At 36.5% G+C, this 15480-nt stretch overlaps 1 pseudogene; it reads left to right on the forward strand.

Annotated features, from left to right (window-relative positions):
* The window catches only part of LOC113073814 (neuroblastoma-amplified sequence-like), an 82022-nt pseudogene extending 69545 nt beyond the window's left edge, over positions 1–12477 (forward strand).
* Positions 12478–15480: the final 3003 nt, after the last annotated feature.

Raw genomic sequence — 15480 nt, forward strand, 5'->3', positions numbered from 1 at the left:
CATGGAGGTGCAAGCATCATGATATGGGCATGTTTCTCCTACTATGGTGTTGGGCCTATTTATCGCATACCAGGGATCATGGATCAGTTTGCATATGTTAAAATACTTGAAGAGGTCATGTTGCCCTATGCTGAAGAGGACATGCCCTTGAAATGGTTGTTTCAACAAGACAATGACCCAAAACACACTAGTAAACGGGCAAAGTCTTGGTTCCAAACCAACAAAATTAATGTTATGGAGTGGCCAGCCCAATCTCCAGACCTTAATCCAATTGAGAACTTGTGGGGTGATATCAAAAATGCTGTTTCTGAAGCAAAACCAAGAAATGTGAATGAATTGTGGAATGTTGTTAAAGAATCATGGAGTGGAATAACAGCTGAGAGGTGCCACAAGTTGGTTGACTCCATGCCACACAGATGTCAAGCAGTTTTAAAAAACTGTGGTCATACAACTAAATATTAGTTTAGTGATTCACAGGATTGCTAAATCCCAGAAAAAAAAATGTTTGTACAAAATAGTTTTGAGTTTGTACAGTCAAAGGTAGACACTGCTATTTTTTTGAACACACCCCTTTCAACTAATTGCCCAATTGCACAGCCTTAAGAGCGTGCATATCATGAATGCTGGGTCTTGTTTGTTTTCTGACAATCTACTGAACCTACTGGTAACTTGTTTGCCACGTAGCAATAAAAAATATACTAAAAACCTTGATTATTCTGGTTAGTCACATTGTACTGCTATTATTTTGAACAATACTGTATATAATAAAGTATTTACGTAAAACAAATATTTTAATTGCAATTTAAAAGTATATTAAATGTCTATTTTTTGTCCAGTTGAAAAGTTTATTTTACTGTTACATTTAACTGTTACATTTAACTATTTATTTACTACTATACAAAGGCAAATGGCCACTGCCTTTTCCATTTAAAAATGCACTTTCAAAGTGATTATTACTGTATTTTCCACATTGTATCCACTTGATAGCATCAAATCAGAAATGCTCCTGTATACTCCAGAATGCCAGACTAGCATATTTAAAGTCTGTTTCTACAATTAATATTAATCATTCAAATCAACATATGCACATCTATATGCCATAACACATGTATGGTGTGCTCAAATACTTCTCTGGACATGTTCATGCCTAATAAGTGTTGTTTGATGTTTTAGCACCTCTCTTTTCTTCCTTTCTCTCACAGCTTCATTTTCTATTTATTCTCCCAGGAAGTCAAACATCCACATGCATACAAAAAAGACCCATACGCATGGCCCTGTGGCAAACATCCTAAATGAGCCTCTGTAATCAAAAGGCTAATCGCTGATGCTCAGTGGCCCCTGGAGTGTTCAGATGATGTTATTGTAATGATTGTTATGTTGATATAATGTTAGAATGATTAGAGTTTGCAGAAAACAAGTTACAAACATTCATTGCCATAAACACACACCCACTCCCACCATTAAGGTAAGAGCCGCATTGATTTGGTGCTCAAGAATACCACAGGGAAAAACAACCAATGACATCTGCCACGCTTCTGCCGTAGACTGTGTGTGAACTGGAAGTAAATACAGTTAACGTATGTGCGTGTGTGCGTAAATGACAGCAGGAGAGCGTAGGAGGGGAGTGTTGGAGGTAAACCGTATAAGATGAATCCAGGCATGTGAAGTGATCTCAGCGAGATGAATCTGGATGAGACCGAATTATGCGACATCATTATTGTTGGGGATTATAATAGTAGATATGCAGCAGAACAATGGTCCATTGCTAACTGAATGTTATTAGAAACAGAAAACCAAGAGCATGTTTCTTCATTTTAGGTTGTGGGCCAATTCTGGGTAGCTTTTGCAATATCGGGTCACCTTTGGGTGACTATTAAAATCCATTTAGAATTTAGATTAATTCACTATTGTTATGGGGATTATTCATTACAATAACAATGATGAAAAACTGCTTGAACATGTGAACTTCATGGATAGTTTAATGATTTTTCTGACTTTTTGAACAGAACGCAAAAGAAAGATGTGCAGATAAACTAGTCAATCTCACTCAGTTATTTGGTTGGTGGAAAACTAGTTTATAATTTTGATTCATTATAGTTTTGAAGAATATTTATTGTTAAAAGTGCTAAAATAAATTCCAATTCAACTGCAAATCCATATAATATTTAAATAATTTACTTTAGATATAATAAAAACACTTTACCTTAAGCTTTTATGTATAATTGGATTATAAAAAGAAGTGTCAATGCATTAATTATACTTTGCAGTGCACCATAATGCATTGTACAAACTCATTAATAATTTTAACCACAGTTAATACATTATAATACTTATAAATGTATTGTTAAACTATGCATTTGGTTATAATTATATACAACAAGGTATTACAATGCAAATTATGAATAATTATAATGCTTTAAACTCCTTAATAATCTTTTATAAATCATTATACATAAATGCTTTAAGTAAAGTGTTGCTAAAATGTCAATATAATAAAGTGACATTGTTTTTTGTTTGTTTTTCTATATACCTTTATAATGAAATAGAACATTTCTATTTCAAATAAATGCTGTTCTTTTGAACTTTATATCCATCCAAAAAAAAAAAAAAAACATTTTGCAGAATATTGCAGTTTCCACTAAAAATAGTAAGCAACTCGGCCGTCTTCAATATTGATAATAAGATATTTCTTGAGCACTATTTTAGCTTGTTCTAATAATTTCTTAAGTATTGTTTTGTATGTATTAAAAATTGAAAATGTATTAAATTAGAAAATTGTTTGTTAACTTGTGATTATATTTAACATTATAACTGTTTTACTGTTTTTTTTTTAATCAAATAAATGTGCATAAGTGAGCAAAGAGACTACTTTCTGAAAGATTATGTTGTAATGGTATTTTATATATTATATATTGTATATTATTATTATAATAATTTATTTTGATGCATATGAAAATAAATAGCTGCTTTTATATTGGAAATGCATCATTATATTTGTTAAGCTGATATATATAAAAAATAAACATTAAAAAATGTAACATTATATTTAACATATGCCTTTCGTGTGTTTTCTGTATGTGTTTAGCTCTCTGTAGAGGCCAGGCTGGAGATCACGAAGCGTGCACAGAAGGCTACATTTTTTTCTTTTTCTCTCTTTCATGCTGTTTTCCTCCCCCTTCACAATTTCTCACTTTCCTGACCTGTGTGACAGTGGCTGTGATTGATTGGCAGGTTTGTAGCTTGTGTCCTGTCTGCAGGATAGTAGCAGGCAGTCCATGTCAACCTGTGGTTTCTTAAATGCACACATGGAGCCATTTGTATATGGAAATATATGAATTCATTTTTACAGTGCACACTTATCGAGCAGATACTGCTGCATCTCATTACCGACACAACCTCACCGTGTCACACGACGTGCTCCCATAGGAATGTGCATGATTCCAGAAACTGCAGTGTGATTCTCTGTTCCAGTTGCCTTGCTGCCTGCAACCTACCAGTGTAGGGGAAGTCATTAAATTAAAGTAGCAATGCTGCTAACTTAAATAAAAAATGATATGCAAGTAGTGACAGATCTTTTCTTCCATATTTCGATGTACATCTGAGTGTAATGGATTATCGAAAAAGAAAAACTTGGACTTGGTTCTATCCATGGGTTGGAGATTGGATTTTGCACTTAAAATTGAATGCAGATAAATGCGAGCTTGAAGGGGCTGGTTTATGTAGACTAAAAATGAGTCAGAGTGTAGACTAAAATGAGTCCTGCATACTAGGTAAATATTTTAGAAACAAAAAATGGTTGGATAAATCATAAGCAATAAAATCTATAACATGCATTCACAAATATATATTTTATTCATGCCGTCGAAAAAACATTTTCATACAGTAGCTTAAGATGTTTTTAATATGGTGTAGATTTTTCACTAAAATACTGCTTTTTTTAAAAGAACAGCAAATGGATATTTGACTCACAATTGATTCATGATAAATTAGCATGGTGCTAAGCTATTAGAGCAGTACTCTAATATTTATAAAAATTTACTAATATGTGACCCTGGACCACAGAAAAAGTCACTGGGGTATATTTGTAGCAATAATCCAAAAAACATTATATAGGTCAAAATATAATATAATTTTTTCTTTTATGCTAAAAATCATTACTATATTAAGTAAAGATAATGTTCCATAAAGATATTTTGTATATTTCCTACCATTTGATTAGTGATATGCATTGCTAAGAATTTCATTTGGACAACTTTAAAGGTGGTTTTCTCAGTATTTAGATTTTTTTGCACCCTCAGATTCCAGATTTTCACATAATTGTATATTGGCCAAATATTGTCCCATCCTAACAAACAATCACTGGAAACATCAATGGAAAGCATCAATGGAATGCTTATTTATTCAGCTTTCAGATGATGCAAAAATCTCAGTTTTGAGAAATTAACCCATATGACTGGTTTTGTGGCCCATGGGTCACACATTTGCTAAATAATCCTCAATCATTTTAATCAAATGGAATCATACATTTTTTTTTTCATTCTTCAAATTGTTGCAGTGCATTGAGATAATACGCTGAGATTACTTACCCTACTCAGAGCTGCATTTATAAGATAGAAAATACAGTAAAATCAATTATTTTAAGTTAACAATAAGTAGTGCTGTCTTAACAAATCATCTTGAAAATGTAAGTAACACAGTGATGCAAGTAACTTTTTCTTTATTAATTCATTTCACCAGTTTCACCAGCTTTTGATGAGCTTGTGCCTCGATTCTCAGCAATCAAACAAATTGATTTGTTCCTTGTCTTCAGGTGTACTGCCATTGTAAGTCTCTATGTCTTAAGGCATTGTTTTTGTCTCCACACACATATTACTCATTGATTACTGCCAGAGGATGGGGAACATAAAGAGAGAAATGTTTTCCTGGCATGATCTGAAGTTTATGTGTTTGTATTCTTGTCTTTTTTTAGGAGCTCTTGCAGAAGTACAGTCACATTTATGACCTGTCCAGATCCGAGCTATCTAAGGTGTGCCATCTGGCCGTCTTAGTGGCCATGGACAGACAGCCCCTCGAACCAGTCCAGCAGCTGCTCGTAATAAGCGTAGGAACAAGCGACCTGTCGCCGAAGACCATAGTCCAGGACGCAGTGGAGCGAATCATAACTGCTCTCAGGTACGATGAGCTGCAGTTGGCTGATTTCTCTTTGCTGATGTTGTTTTCTTAATATCGCCTTCATTTTCTCTCTGTCAGTTGTATACTCTCACTGGTACTGCTTTCTCTGTCTCTCTTTCCCTCTCTCAGTCTGTGTCTTTATGGCCTATACCTCTATTAACCTGTGTCAGGCTGGATGTGTTTTTGCTTGATTGAGTTAAACACAGCATTGTCCTCTGCCCTGGCCTCTAACCCCTCTCCTTTACAGCTCACTTTCTCTCTTTTTCTTACCTTTCATCTCCTGCTTTTAGGAGGTCACCACCTTCCCTGCTGGCTGGTTCTTAATAACACTGTGTCCTTAGTAATACTAGCCATTCAGAGAGAGCATCTAGTGCTACTAACTTAGATTTCTTGAACCAATCTCTGATTTTCCACCACAACTTGTGAAACTTTTTAAAGTTTCAGACCAACTGCCTACTTTTAAGAGCTCAGAGGTGTGGACAAACTGTTACTGTGATTAATAATTTAACTTGGTGTCACATTCAGCAGGTGTTAAGTATTGAATCTAGCAGCTATGCAGCCAAATATTTCTCAGAGGATTTTTGTTTAGATCTTCATGTGAGAAAAACATCTCAGGTTACGAATGTAACCATGGTTCCCTTAGTAGGGAATGAGACACTGCGTCCTCTAGGGAATGCAATGGGGAACACCTCGTCTTGACCAGTGCCTAAAGCATATATTGAAAAAACACCAACGAGTTGGCCGGCGACAGCCTCTGACATCATTACCGGTGCGAGGGAACTTCAAACTGCGTCCTCTAGGGAGCGCTATAGGGAACAGTCTACCCACACCGCCATGCTGAGGGGAGCGCAGGCCAGAATCATGGTGATCACTAAGTACCAACTCTGCCATTTCCATGGAAGATGCCCTTGGGACGTCTGTGATTGCTGTCTGTGACCGTACCAATTACGGACAAAAGCCTAAGATACATACCCAACTTAATCGTTAGTACCTCGCCCCGGGGTAGAGCTGAAGGCTTGGAATCAGGAAAGATTCCTTTAAAGGGATACGGCTAGGAACCTAGCATTTTATACTAAGTCTTGCTTGTCACACAAGGGCTACCGCTTGCTATTGCATAAGCTTGCTGAAGGAGCTGTCTAAACAGATCCCTAGTAGCAACACCCTGTTTAGATAGGTATCCGAGGATACATAGGTGGAGTGGCACCCAAGATGAATGGGGCTTTTACCAACTCAAGAAAGGGTACGAAGCAACCGTGCGAAGCCCTCACCATGTAGGATTTTGGGAACTTACCACAGCATGGATTTTCAAATACTGTTCTAAGCTCTCATGGCACTCTGATAAAGCAGCTCATAGATGGAATGGTGCATCTCAAAACAGTATGTTTGAGAGTCATCAACTCGATCTCTGGAAATAATGCTGGAACACTCTGGGGAAAAAACAGAGAACTGTCTCATGAGAGGATAACTCCGATTTAAGGGTAACGCACTCATAGGCGAACATTATTGGAAAAGGGAAGCGCCGCTAAAATACCACGAGAATCGCCCAAATAGCCCCTCATGTTGAGGGAAGCGATGCTTGAAGTGTATAAACAAATACACACTGGCTGAATGGAGCCCGAGGAACCAAGGTCTAATCATCTCAAGAAAGGGCACAAGGTGGAGTGTGTAACCCTTAACGTACAGGATTACAGAAAGTGTGCAGTCTTGCATGCACACTCACCACTTACATGGATTTTAGAAAGTGTGCAAAGTATTCACGTCCACTCTAACTACCATTTGGTTTTCAGAAAGTACACAGAGCTCAGCGTGTGTACCTAAAGGCTCCTAAGCATCGTAGAGGGGCTGAACCGCATGGGAGAGGCCAGCTCAAATTTTACAAACTTCTGATGAGGGGAGCATCACCTGAGGCAGCATATACAAGAAGACTTCTGTAACTGCCACCTCCACTTCCCTCTGTATGCGACAGCACAACTAAGCACCCCTCAGGGTGACCTGGCCGGACATACATGGAATTCCCTGCAGTGCTGTGCCAGGCCTGATGATCAAGGAGGATCCCGCAGAATCCTGTGATCTCAGCCGCCTAATACCGGAACATGAAGCCAGATGACTGGTGCTGACGAGTGTTTAGTAAACACTGTAACTGAACACTGTAAAGGAAACTCACAGAGTTTATTAGTAGACACATAACCACCAGCAAAGGGAGATTAAGAGAGGACGTCTCCCCCGTATAAATATATCTACAGGGGGCATCCTCTCATAGCCACTTTCGCACATCACCTTGATGTCGGCACAACTCTTATGCCGAAACCGATGGATGTGAGAAGAAAATGGCCTATTTCTTTTCGATCTCTGTATGGAGAACAGGCAGAAATGGAAGGCTCACCTGAGGTGGAGGGCTATGTTCAGAAAGATAATGCTCATTAAGGCAGCCTCACGTGTCACCTGTTAGCGCACTTTCATGGCAAGTCCAACTTTGCCATGGCGCGATCCATAACCTCCAACAGCTCTACATACGCAGGGCAGGAGGATTGAGAAGGCTCAGCCTCAGTTTCTTCACCATCCTCAAATATCTCCTTCTTTTCCTGGGTAAAAACTCAGTAGAGCACACACCTCAGTATCAGAAAGTGTTAAAGATATAACATCATCATCCCGAGGCTCTCTCCCTCGTCCGCCGCCATTACGAGCGTGAAAGGGAAAGTCCCTGTCTAAACATTCAGACATATCCACCTGAAATTCTCACAAGTTCATTCTCCACCATGCCTAAGTAGTTGCTGGTCCTGAACCGCGGGAAGCAGATGGACGCCTTTTTTTCCTTTTTCTCAAAAAAGAGACCAACGAGAGCTGAGCTTTTTTATTGAAAAAACACTCACAATGCACGCAGATTGCCTCCTCAAAGACATCGCGTGCGTGCTCTTCACCCAAACAAATGACGCAAAGATCGCGTGTGTCATTGGGTGTCAAATAACACCGACACAGATGCACACATTGTCTAAATGCTTGCTAGTAGTCACCATGATAGACAGAGAAAGATCCCTCTTACCGGTTCTTTGAGATGCACGCTTCAAACAGAACAGTCAGTGAAGACGAATGAAGAGAATGACGTGTTCTCTTGATGCCTGTTTATAGTTGCACCGGTAGTGACGTCAGCGGCCGTCGCCGTCCAACTCGTTGGTGTTTTTTCAATGTATGCTTCAGACATGAGTCACGACAAGGTGCTCCCCATAGCGCTCCTAGAGGACGCAGTTCGAAGTTCCCTTGAAAGGGTCAGTAGCATTATGGAGGATGACTATATCAGCCAGTTTTGGATCATTTATCATTTATATGACCCTGGACCACAAAACCTTAAGTCACATGGGTATATTAATAGCAATAGATAACAAAACATTGCATGGGTCAAAAAAAAAAGTTTTCTTTTATGCCAAAAATCATTAGAATATTAAGTAAAGATCATTTTCCATAAATATATTATGTGCATTTCCTACCATAAATATATAAAAAAATATGAAGAGTTCAGATGCAAAAAATGCCATCTGAAATTTTCGTCTAAAATTAGGATTTTTTTCAGGCTCCTATATTTATGTTCAGTTATTTCACTTTAATAGCCTTTAATAGTTTTTATTAGTAATATGCATTGCTAAGGACTTTTGGACAACTTTAAAGGAGATTTTCTCAATATTTAGATTTTTTACTCCCTCAGATTCAAGATTTCAAATAGTTATATCTCGGCCAAATATTGTATTATCCTAACAAACCATACACAAATGAAAAGCTGATTTTTAAAATCTCAATATCATATACCATATTTTCCGGACTTTAAGTTGCACTTTTTTGTCATAGTTTGGCTGGTCCTGCGACTTAAGTCAGGTGCGACTTATTTATCAAAATTAATTTGACATGAACCAAGAGGAAACATTATCGTCTCCAGCCACAAGAGGGCGCTCTATGCTGCTCAGTGATCCTGTAGCCTGACACTGAGTAGCATAGAGCGCCCTCTCGCGGCTGTAGATGGTAATGTTTTCTCTTGTTTCTTGTTTCTAAATAAATGCGACTTATAGTCCAGTGCGACTTATATATGTTTTTTCCTCGTAATGACGTATTTTTGGACTGATGCGACTTATAGTCCGAAAAATACGGTATCAATGTCAATATCATACATCTCAAGTCACCATAATTTTGTGACATATAAGCCCATTCTTAATTTTAGCATTTTTATATTGCCTAAATTCACCTCTAGCCTTTATGGCCAACATGTCTTTAGTTTTTTTTATTTGAATGTTTTTTAGACAGTGACTACTAGTATTTGAATGGAACCATAGTATGTACTTGTAATATTATTTTGGATGAACTATTCAAAATGAACTATTATGCATTTAAAAATGTTTGTATTTTAAACATTGTGAAACAAAGCATTATAAAATGAAAACTTTTTACATTTAATATAGGCTAAAATGTATATCTAAGTTATATTATATAGTATATAAATTTGTATTTTCCATCCGTTGTCAACCATTAAATAATTACCATCTTATCAGATTCAAACTGATCAGTTTATTATTGACACATCCCTACTTTTCATCACTTATTTGTATAATAATTTTTTTGGATAAGCTGAATAGGCCGCTCCAGCGAAATTCTTCGGGAAGATTTTACTTTTTCTTTTCTTCTTCTTCTTCTTCTTTTTTTTTTTTTAAGTAAATCTCCAAGACCATCAAAGAGTGGGACCCCATCTTTCTGCACCTCCTGATTAGTCATCCTGCTTCGTGAGTCTGTGCTGATCAGACATTTCTGCTCAATCCATAATCAAGCAGGATTAGGGAAGTTCTCCTCAATCAGAGAAAACGATGGTCAGAAAAATTAAAATTGATTACAGTTTGTTTTTATTCAAAGGCAGGCTCCCCCTTTTCTCTCTGCTGGAGTGATTCATATTCTAGGTAATTGCTTAAAACTAAAGCGTGTTCCTGTCTTCTGCTGCTAATTACTGGTTTGCAGAGGTGGGCAAATTATTAATTATCAAAGTAATATTTTGGGCACAGGGAATTGTCAAACTATCTTGCAAAGTTTATTTCATCAAACTGCATTCTCGGCTTTCTTACGACCTGTTTTTTTTTTTTTTTTGGAAATCTTTTTTTAAAAGTAGGTGGAATCTGTGGTCTACAAAGCTGCTCATGATTGATGTTTATATCTGGGGAGTAAAAGATTATGGTTATGTTTCATGTATAAATAATCCTTTAGAAACACAGTGTTCCTTCAAGGACAACTGGAGTATATATGTGTGTGCGGTTGCCTTTAGTGAATTTTAAAGGAAGGTTTTAAGTTTTTGCAGACTGCGTCATAATATTGATGATGTGTAACGGAGGCCAGCGAATAGTACTGTGCAGGTAAACCTCATTCCCCGATCTCATTTAGCCTCCTTGTTAGTGCGTCCGCCTCCCATGCCGAAGACCCGGGTTCTAGCCCCACTCAGAGCGAGTTACTCGGAGCGTCAGAGAGGACCCGGGAGAGAGGGGTTACATATGCTTAAATGCTGCTAAAATATTTAGAAAATGCCTATTGGTTAGAGAGTTTGACTCCTAACCCTGTGGTTGTTGGTTCGAATATCGGGCCAGCAATAACACATTTTAGGTGCCCTTGAGCAAGGCACTGAATCCCCTACTGCTCCCCGGGCGCCACAGCATAACATTTTTTTTTTTTTTTCGCGTCACCATTCTGTGTCAGCCGTTTATACAACTCACTGTGTCAGTGGCTTTTTTTATTTCTGATTTTAAGAACTTTTATTTTATAGTCTTTTATGCTCCCCAAGGCTGCCTTTATTTGATCAGAATTACAGTAAAAACAGTAATATTGTGCAATGCAATACTATTACAATTTCAAATAACTGTTTTCTTATATTTTGATATATTTTAAATGCATTTTATTCCTGTGATGGCAAAGCAGAATTTTCAGCAGCCATTAATCCAGTTTTCAGTCTTAATAACTATTTTGTAACTATCATCAGTGTTGAAAACCTTGCTTAATAACATTGTGGAAAAGGTGATACTTTTTTTATGGATTATTTGATGAGCATAAAGTTAAAACAGCATTAATTTAAAATAAATGTAAAATAATTGTTTTACATTTAATTATATATTTAAAAAAAAAAAAAGTTTTACTGACCCCCAAACATTTGAATGGTATGGTAGTTCTGTATGTGGAATATTTTTAGTATTAGTATAATAGAAAAGTCATTGATGTCTTTGTAATCTATGTATGATTGTTGTAATAGCATTACAATCAGAATGTAATATTTTAGATGATTGAAGGAGAACTAATTCATGTTGGAATTAAAAACAAACCCTCTAAACTTATTATAACAGGAGTACCAGAGCAATTCTTTGAATTTAACACTACATGAACATTTTAATGATGCTGTAGCAATAAAACGGGCTGCTGTGCAGATTACAACAAGGGCGAAGCAGAAAAATGTGTCCCAACTAAGGGCTCTGCTAATTAAAGTCTGAAAATAAATCACTTATTGTTTTATACAGCACATCCGCTGACTGTGATTTGATACAGTTGTGGGAATCCAGCTGAAGTAAATAATATTATATATTCTACAAAAGATGTTGAAACATGAATGTTTTGGAAGCAACACAACAGAAATGTGTCATTCCCAACGAAGCATCGCTCATGTTATATTAACCTCTTAACCAAAGAGAGAAGGTGAAGTCTAACATACAACTACAGCACTGAAGGAAACTGCAAAATAGAGCATTTGTTGACATCATGGAGAAGAAGATGCCTCTGAAGAGACCACAGATTATTTAATAACAGACTGACAAAGTGTTCACTGCAGCAGTAGGAATGGAATAAGAAAATGTTGGTGTAAAAATACAAAGCAATTATTAATAGAAACATAATTAGGCGGTGCAGCCTCATGCATAAAAGCATAACACAAACACCTTTAATGGAGGGAGACAGACAAGGCCAGGGGAGAAGGGAGGAGCCCTGCAGCTAAAACATCAGCAGAAGAGCATTAAGATTGCTCAGTGTGAAAATCGCAACCTTCAGTGTACACACACACACACACAAAGTTTGCAGCCATAAAGCCACTTAAAAGCCTCAAGACACTGAATCCAAACTCAAGCTGTGTGTATGTGTGTGTGTTTGTTTTCAGCGGTGACAAGGACACGTTGAAAGATTACGCAGACCCCTTGAAGGTGCTGGAAGGTAATGTTGCAGCAGTGCACACTAATGTTCAGAGCTGGTGTTTCCTTTGGTGCAGTGTTCCCCTTTTGCTATTATTGAAACATAGTATTGTACGTTTGACCTCACACAAAGGGATAAGTTTGTAGTATACAGTCATATGAGGTATGCTTTAGTGTAAAACAGTAAAGAATAAATTATATGTTGGGTATGAATTACAGGGATGTTTCTGCTATTAAATGGAATTGTTTGGCACAGCATAAAGCAGAAGCAGTATTAGCTCGATAAAAGAAAGCTAACAGTAATGACTACAGTAAGCAATTGTTTTGACATGTGAAAATGGTTTGTTAGCCAAACAATCTTAAATTGATATACGATCAGATGTCCATATAACACCTTTTTATTGGTGCTTCACACAAGACTTATCCAATCAGATTTTTTTAGAGCCAAATTTTATCATTTTAAACATTGTGGAACAAAGTAACATTATAAAATTACAATTAAGAAGATGCATTTAAAATTATATATTTGAGCACTATTTCTGAGTAAATAATCAAATGCATTCACAATTTGGACAGTTTTTATGTTACATTTTGTAAATGACCTAATTTGTGATTTACTTTGTGGATTTTCTTTAAAAAAACGTTATATTGTTGTCTCAAAATAAAAATAGAAAACAATTAAATAAGAAAAAATAGAAAGAAAAAAATGATGATTTGGTGCTAAAGAAGCATTTATTATTACTAATATTTATTATGTTGTGATGCATAATAGGTTTTAGAAAACCGTGATAGTTTTTATTTTTTTATCTTTTATTTTTTGATGATGATTTTTGATCAAAAGAACAGCATTTATTAGAAATTATTTGTAACTTTATAGATATATTTACCATCAACTCAATACCCTCAATCCCTAACAAGTGATTTTATTTTGTTTTGTAAAAATCTTTGGGGGAAAAAAATGCTATGTATGATCTGTAATATATCTGTACATACATTTTTATTTCCTGATTTTATATAAGCTAATATTAATTTTTTTCAAGGGGAATATGGTATCATCAGAGAACATGTTGGCATGGTTACAACCCTTTTGTGGCAATGATTCTAAACTTGTACGACACAGAATTGAGGTCCTGCAGATCCTAGAACATTCATTCAGCGTCAGCGATCAAGACATCCACCTACTGGTGTTCTTCAGAAGCCAAGCCGTTCTGTAAGCCTGCTGGCCAAACAGAAAGGTGAAAAATATGCATATACCCACACTGGCATAAAACATGATTTACACTTCACACATAAATATTATTACATTCCCACATCTCTGACTCAGTATTAGCTTATTTCCTCTGTGAGGCATTGTGAATGTAATCTCATTTTACAGCTCAGCCCTTTGCGAGTTAGCATGTGCTTAGAATTGCTTGACTGTTCTCACACATACTGTGTGTGTGTGTGTGTGTGTGTGTGTGTGTGTGTGTTTGTGAAGGAATGAGATGTATTTGGTTCAGGGATTACCAATTGCCTACTTAACCATGCTCTTTGGCCTCACCTCATGTTGCTTTGGGGGTGCAAGCATGTCATTCTGCCGTTTTATGTGGTGAACTCTGTCTCTCCATATGTACCCGAGAAGCAGGAGTAAATTCAAGAGTTGAATAAATGGAAGAACTAAGAAACTCTTCTGTCTAAATATGTCAGTGTTTTTCACAGGAGAATGACCTGATTTTCCTTGGTAAACTTTTAGTTTACAAAAGTCAAAGACATCAGATAAATATACTAGATCAACATATGTTTCTGTAGCTCAATTGGTAGGGCATTGCACTATCAAGCGTAAGGTTGGGGGTTCGATTCCCCGGGAACACATTATTGATAGCTTGATTGCACTTTAAGTCGCTTGTTAAATGCATAAATTTAATTTAATAATTAAATTAGAATGTTTATTGCCACTCAGAACTGCCTACAGTTGTAGGAGCTTGTTTATACATTTTCTGAAGATAAATTATTAAAATGTTTTTCTTAATGTTTAAAAGAAGAAATGAGGCTTTGTTTGTTTAACAAAGAAGCTAATCTCTAAATGAGTGGACAGATGGATAGATAGATAGATAGATAGATAGATAAATAGATAGATAGATAGATAGATAGATAGATAGATAGATAGATAGATAGATAGATAGATAGATAGATAGATAGATAGATAGATAGATAGATAGATAGATAGATAGATAGATAGATAGATAGATAGATAGATAGATGCATGCATGAACAGAAGCATGGATGAATAGACAAGAATCAAAGACTTTGCTAATTAATATAACTCCTAATAGCTCTTTAGTTAGTTTTCTGACATAAGGTGAAGAGTCACCTCATCTTACTCAACACACATTACAAAAATACATGCTTTGATTCCTTTTTCCACCAAATTACATAATCCATTCTTTCACTTAACTTTAATCATGCAAATGAATATTTATATAAGCAGACGCCATCAGCTGTTTGGTTTCACTTTAAGAGGATTACTCCACCAATTGTTTAATAGAATAATCAAATACAACTTTCAAACTTCAGGGATTTAAAAGCAAAAGAGCCCCTCAAGATTTCTCTAAGTAGTTCCAGTTTCCTATCAGTCCTTGATTAGCGTCATTTAGTGGAAAACACCAGAATACCAAGCATATGGTTGGAAAGAGCCATTTTTGGCATGTTACAGATTTGGAACTGACTAGTTCAGAACATTAAGGATGAAGTCTAACCTTTAATTCCACTGTTTATCCTTTCACTTCTCTATAAAATAGTCTCAGTTGGGGCTTTCTTTCCTATTGCTTGGCTGTATCCCTACATCAGGTCTCCAGTGTTGGCAATAGCTTTATTTTCCTTAATGAAATGAATTAATTGTGTCTTTTTTTTGTGATCTGAAAATGAAGGGAAATGAGGGGAGTTGTAATGAGAAGTCTTGCCCTGAAGGAGGAGGAGTAATTAAAATGAACAGATTGAGGGAAGGGAAAGAGGATTGGCTCTATTTCACCAAGATGTGAAGGCCGCGTACTCAGATGCCTAAATCCTGATTGGGAACACTGAGCCGGGCCTGTGCGCCCTGAGCTATGGGCATCAGGCCACGTGTCTGCTGAGAAGCAGACACTGG

The sequence above is a fragment of the Carassius auratus genome, unplaced genomic scaffold (genome assembly GCF_003368295.1).
Source record: "Carassius auratus strain Wakin unplaced genomic scaffold, ASM336829v1 scaf_tig00012919, whole genome shotgun sequence".
NCBI lineage: Eukaryota > Metazoa > Chordata > Actinopteri > Cypriniformes > Cyprinidae > Carassius > Carassius auratus.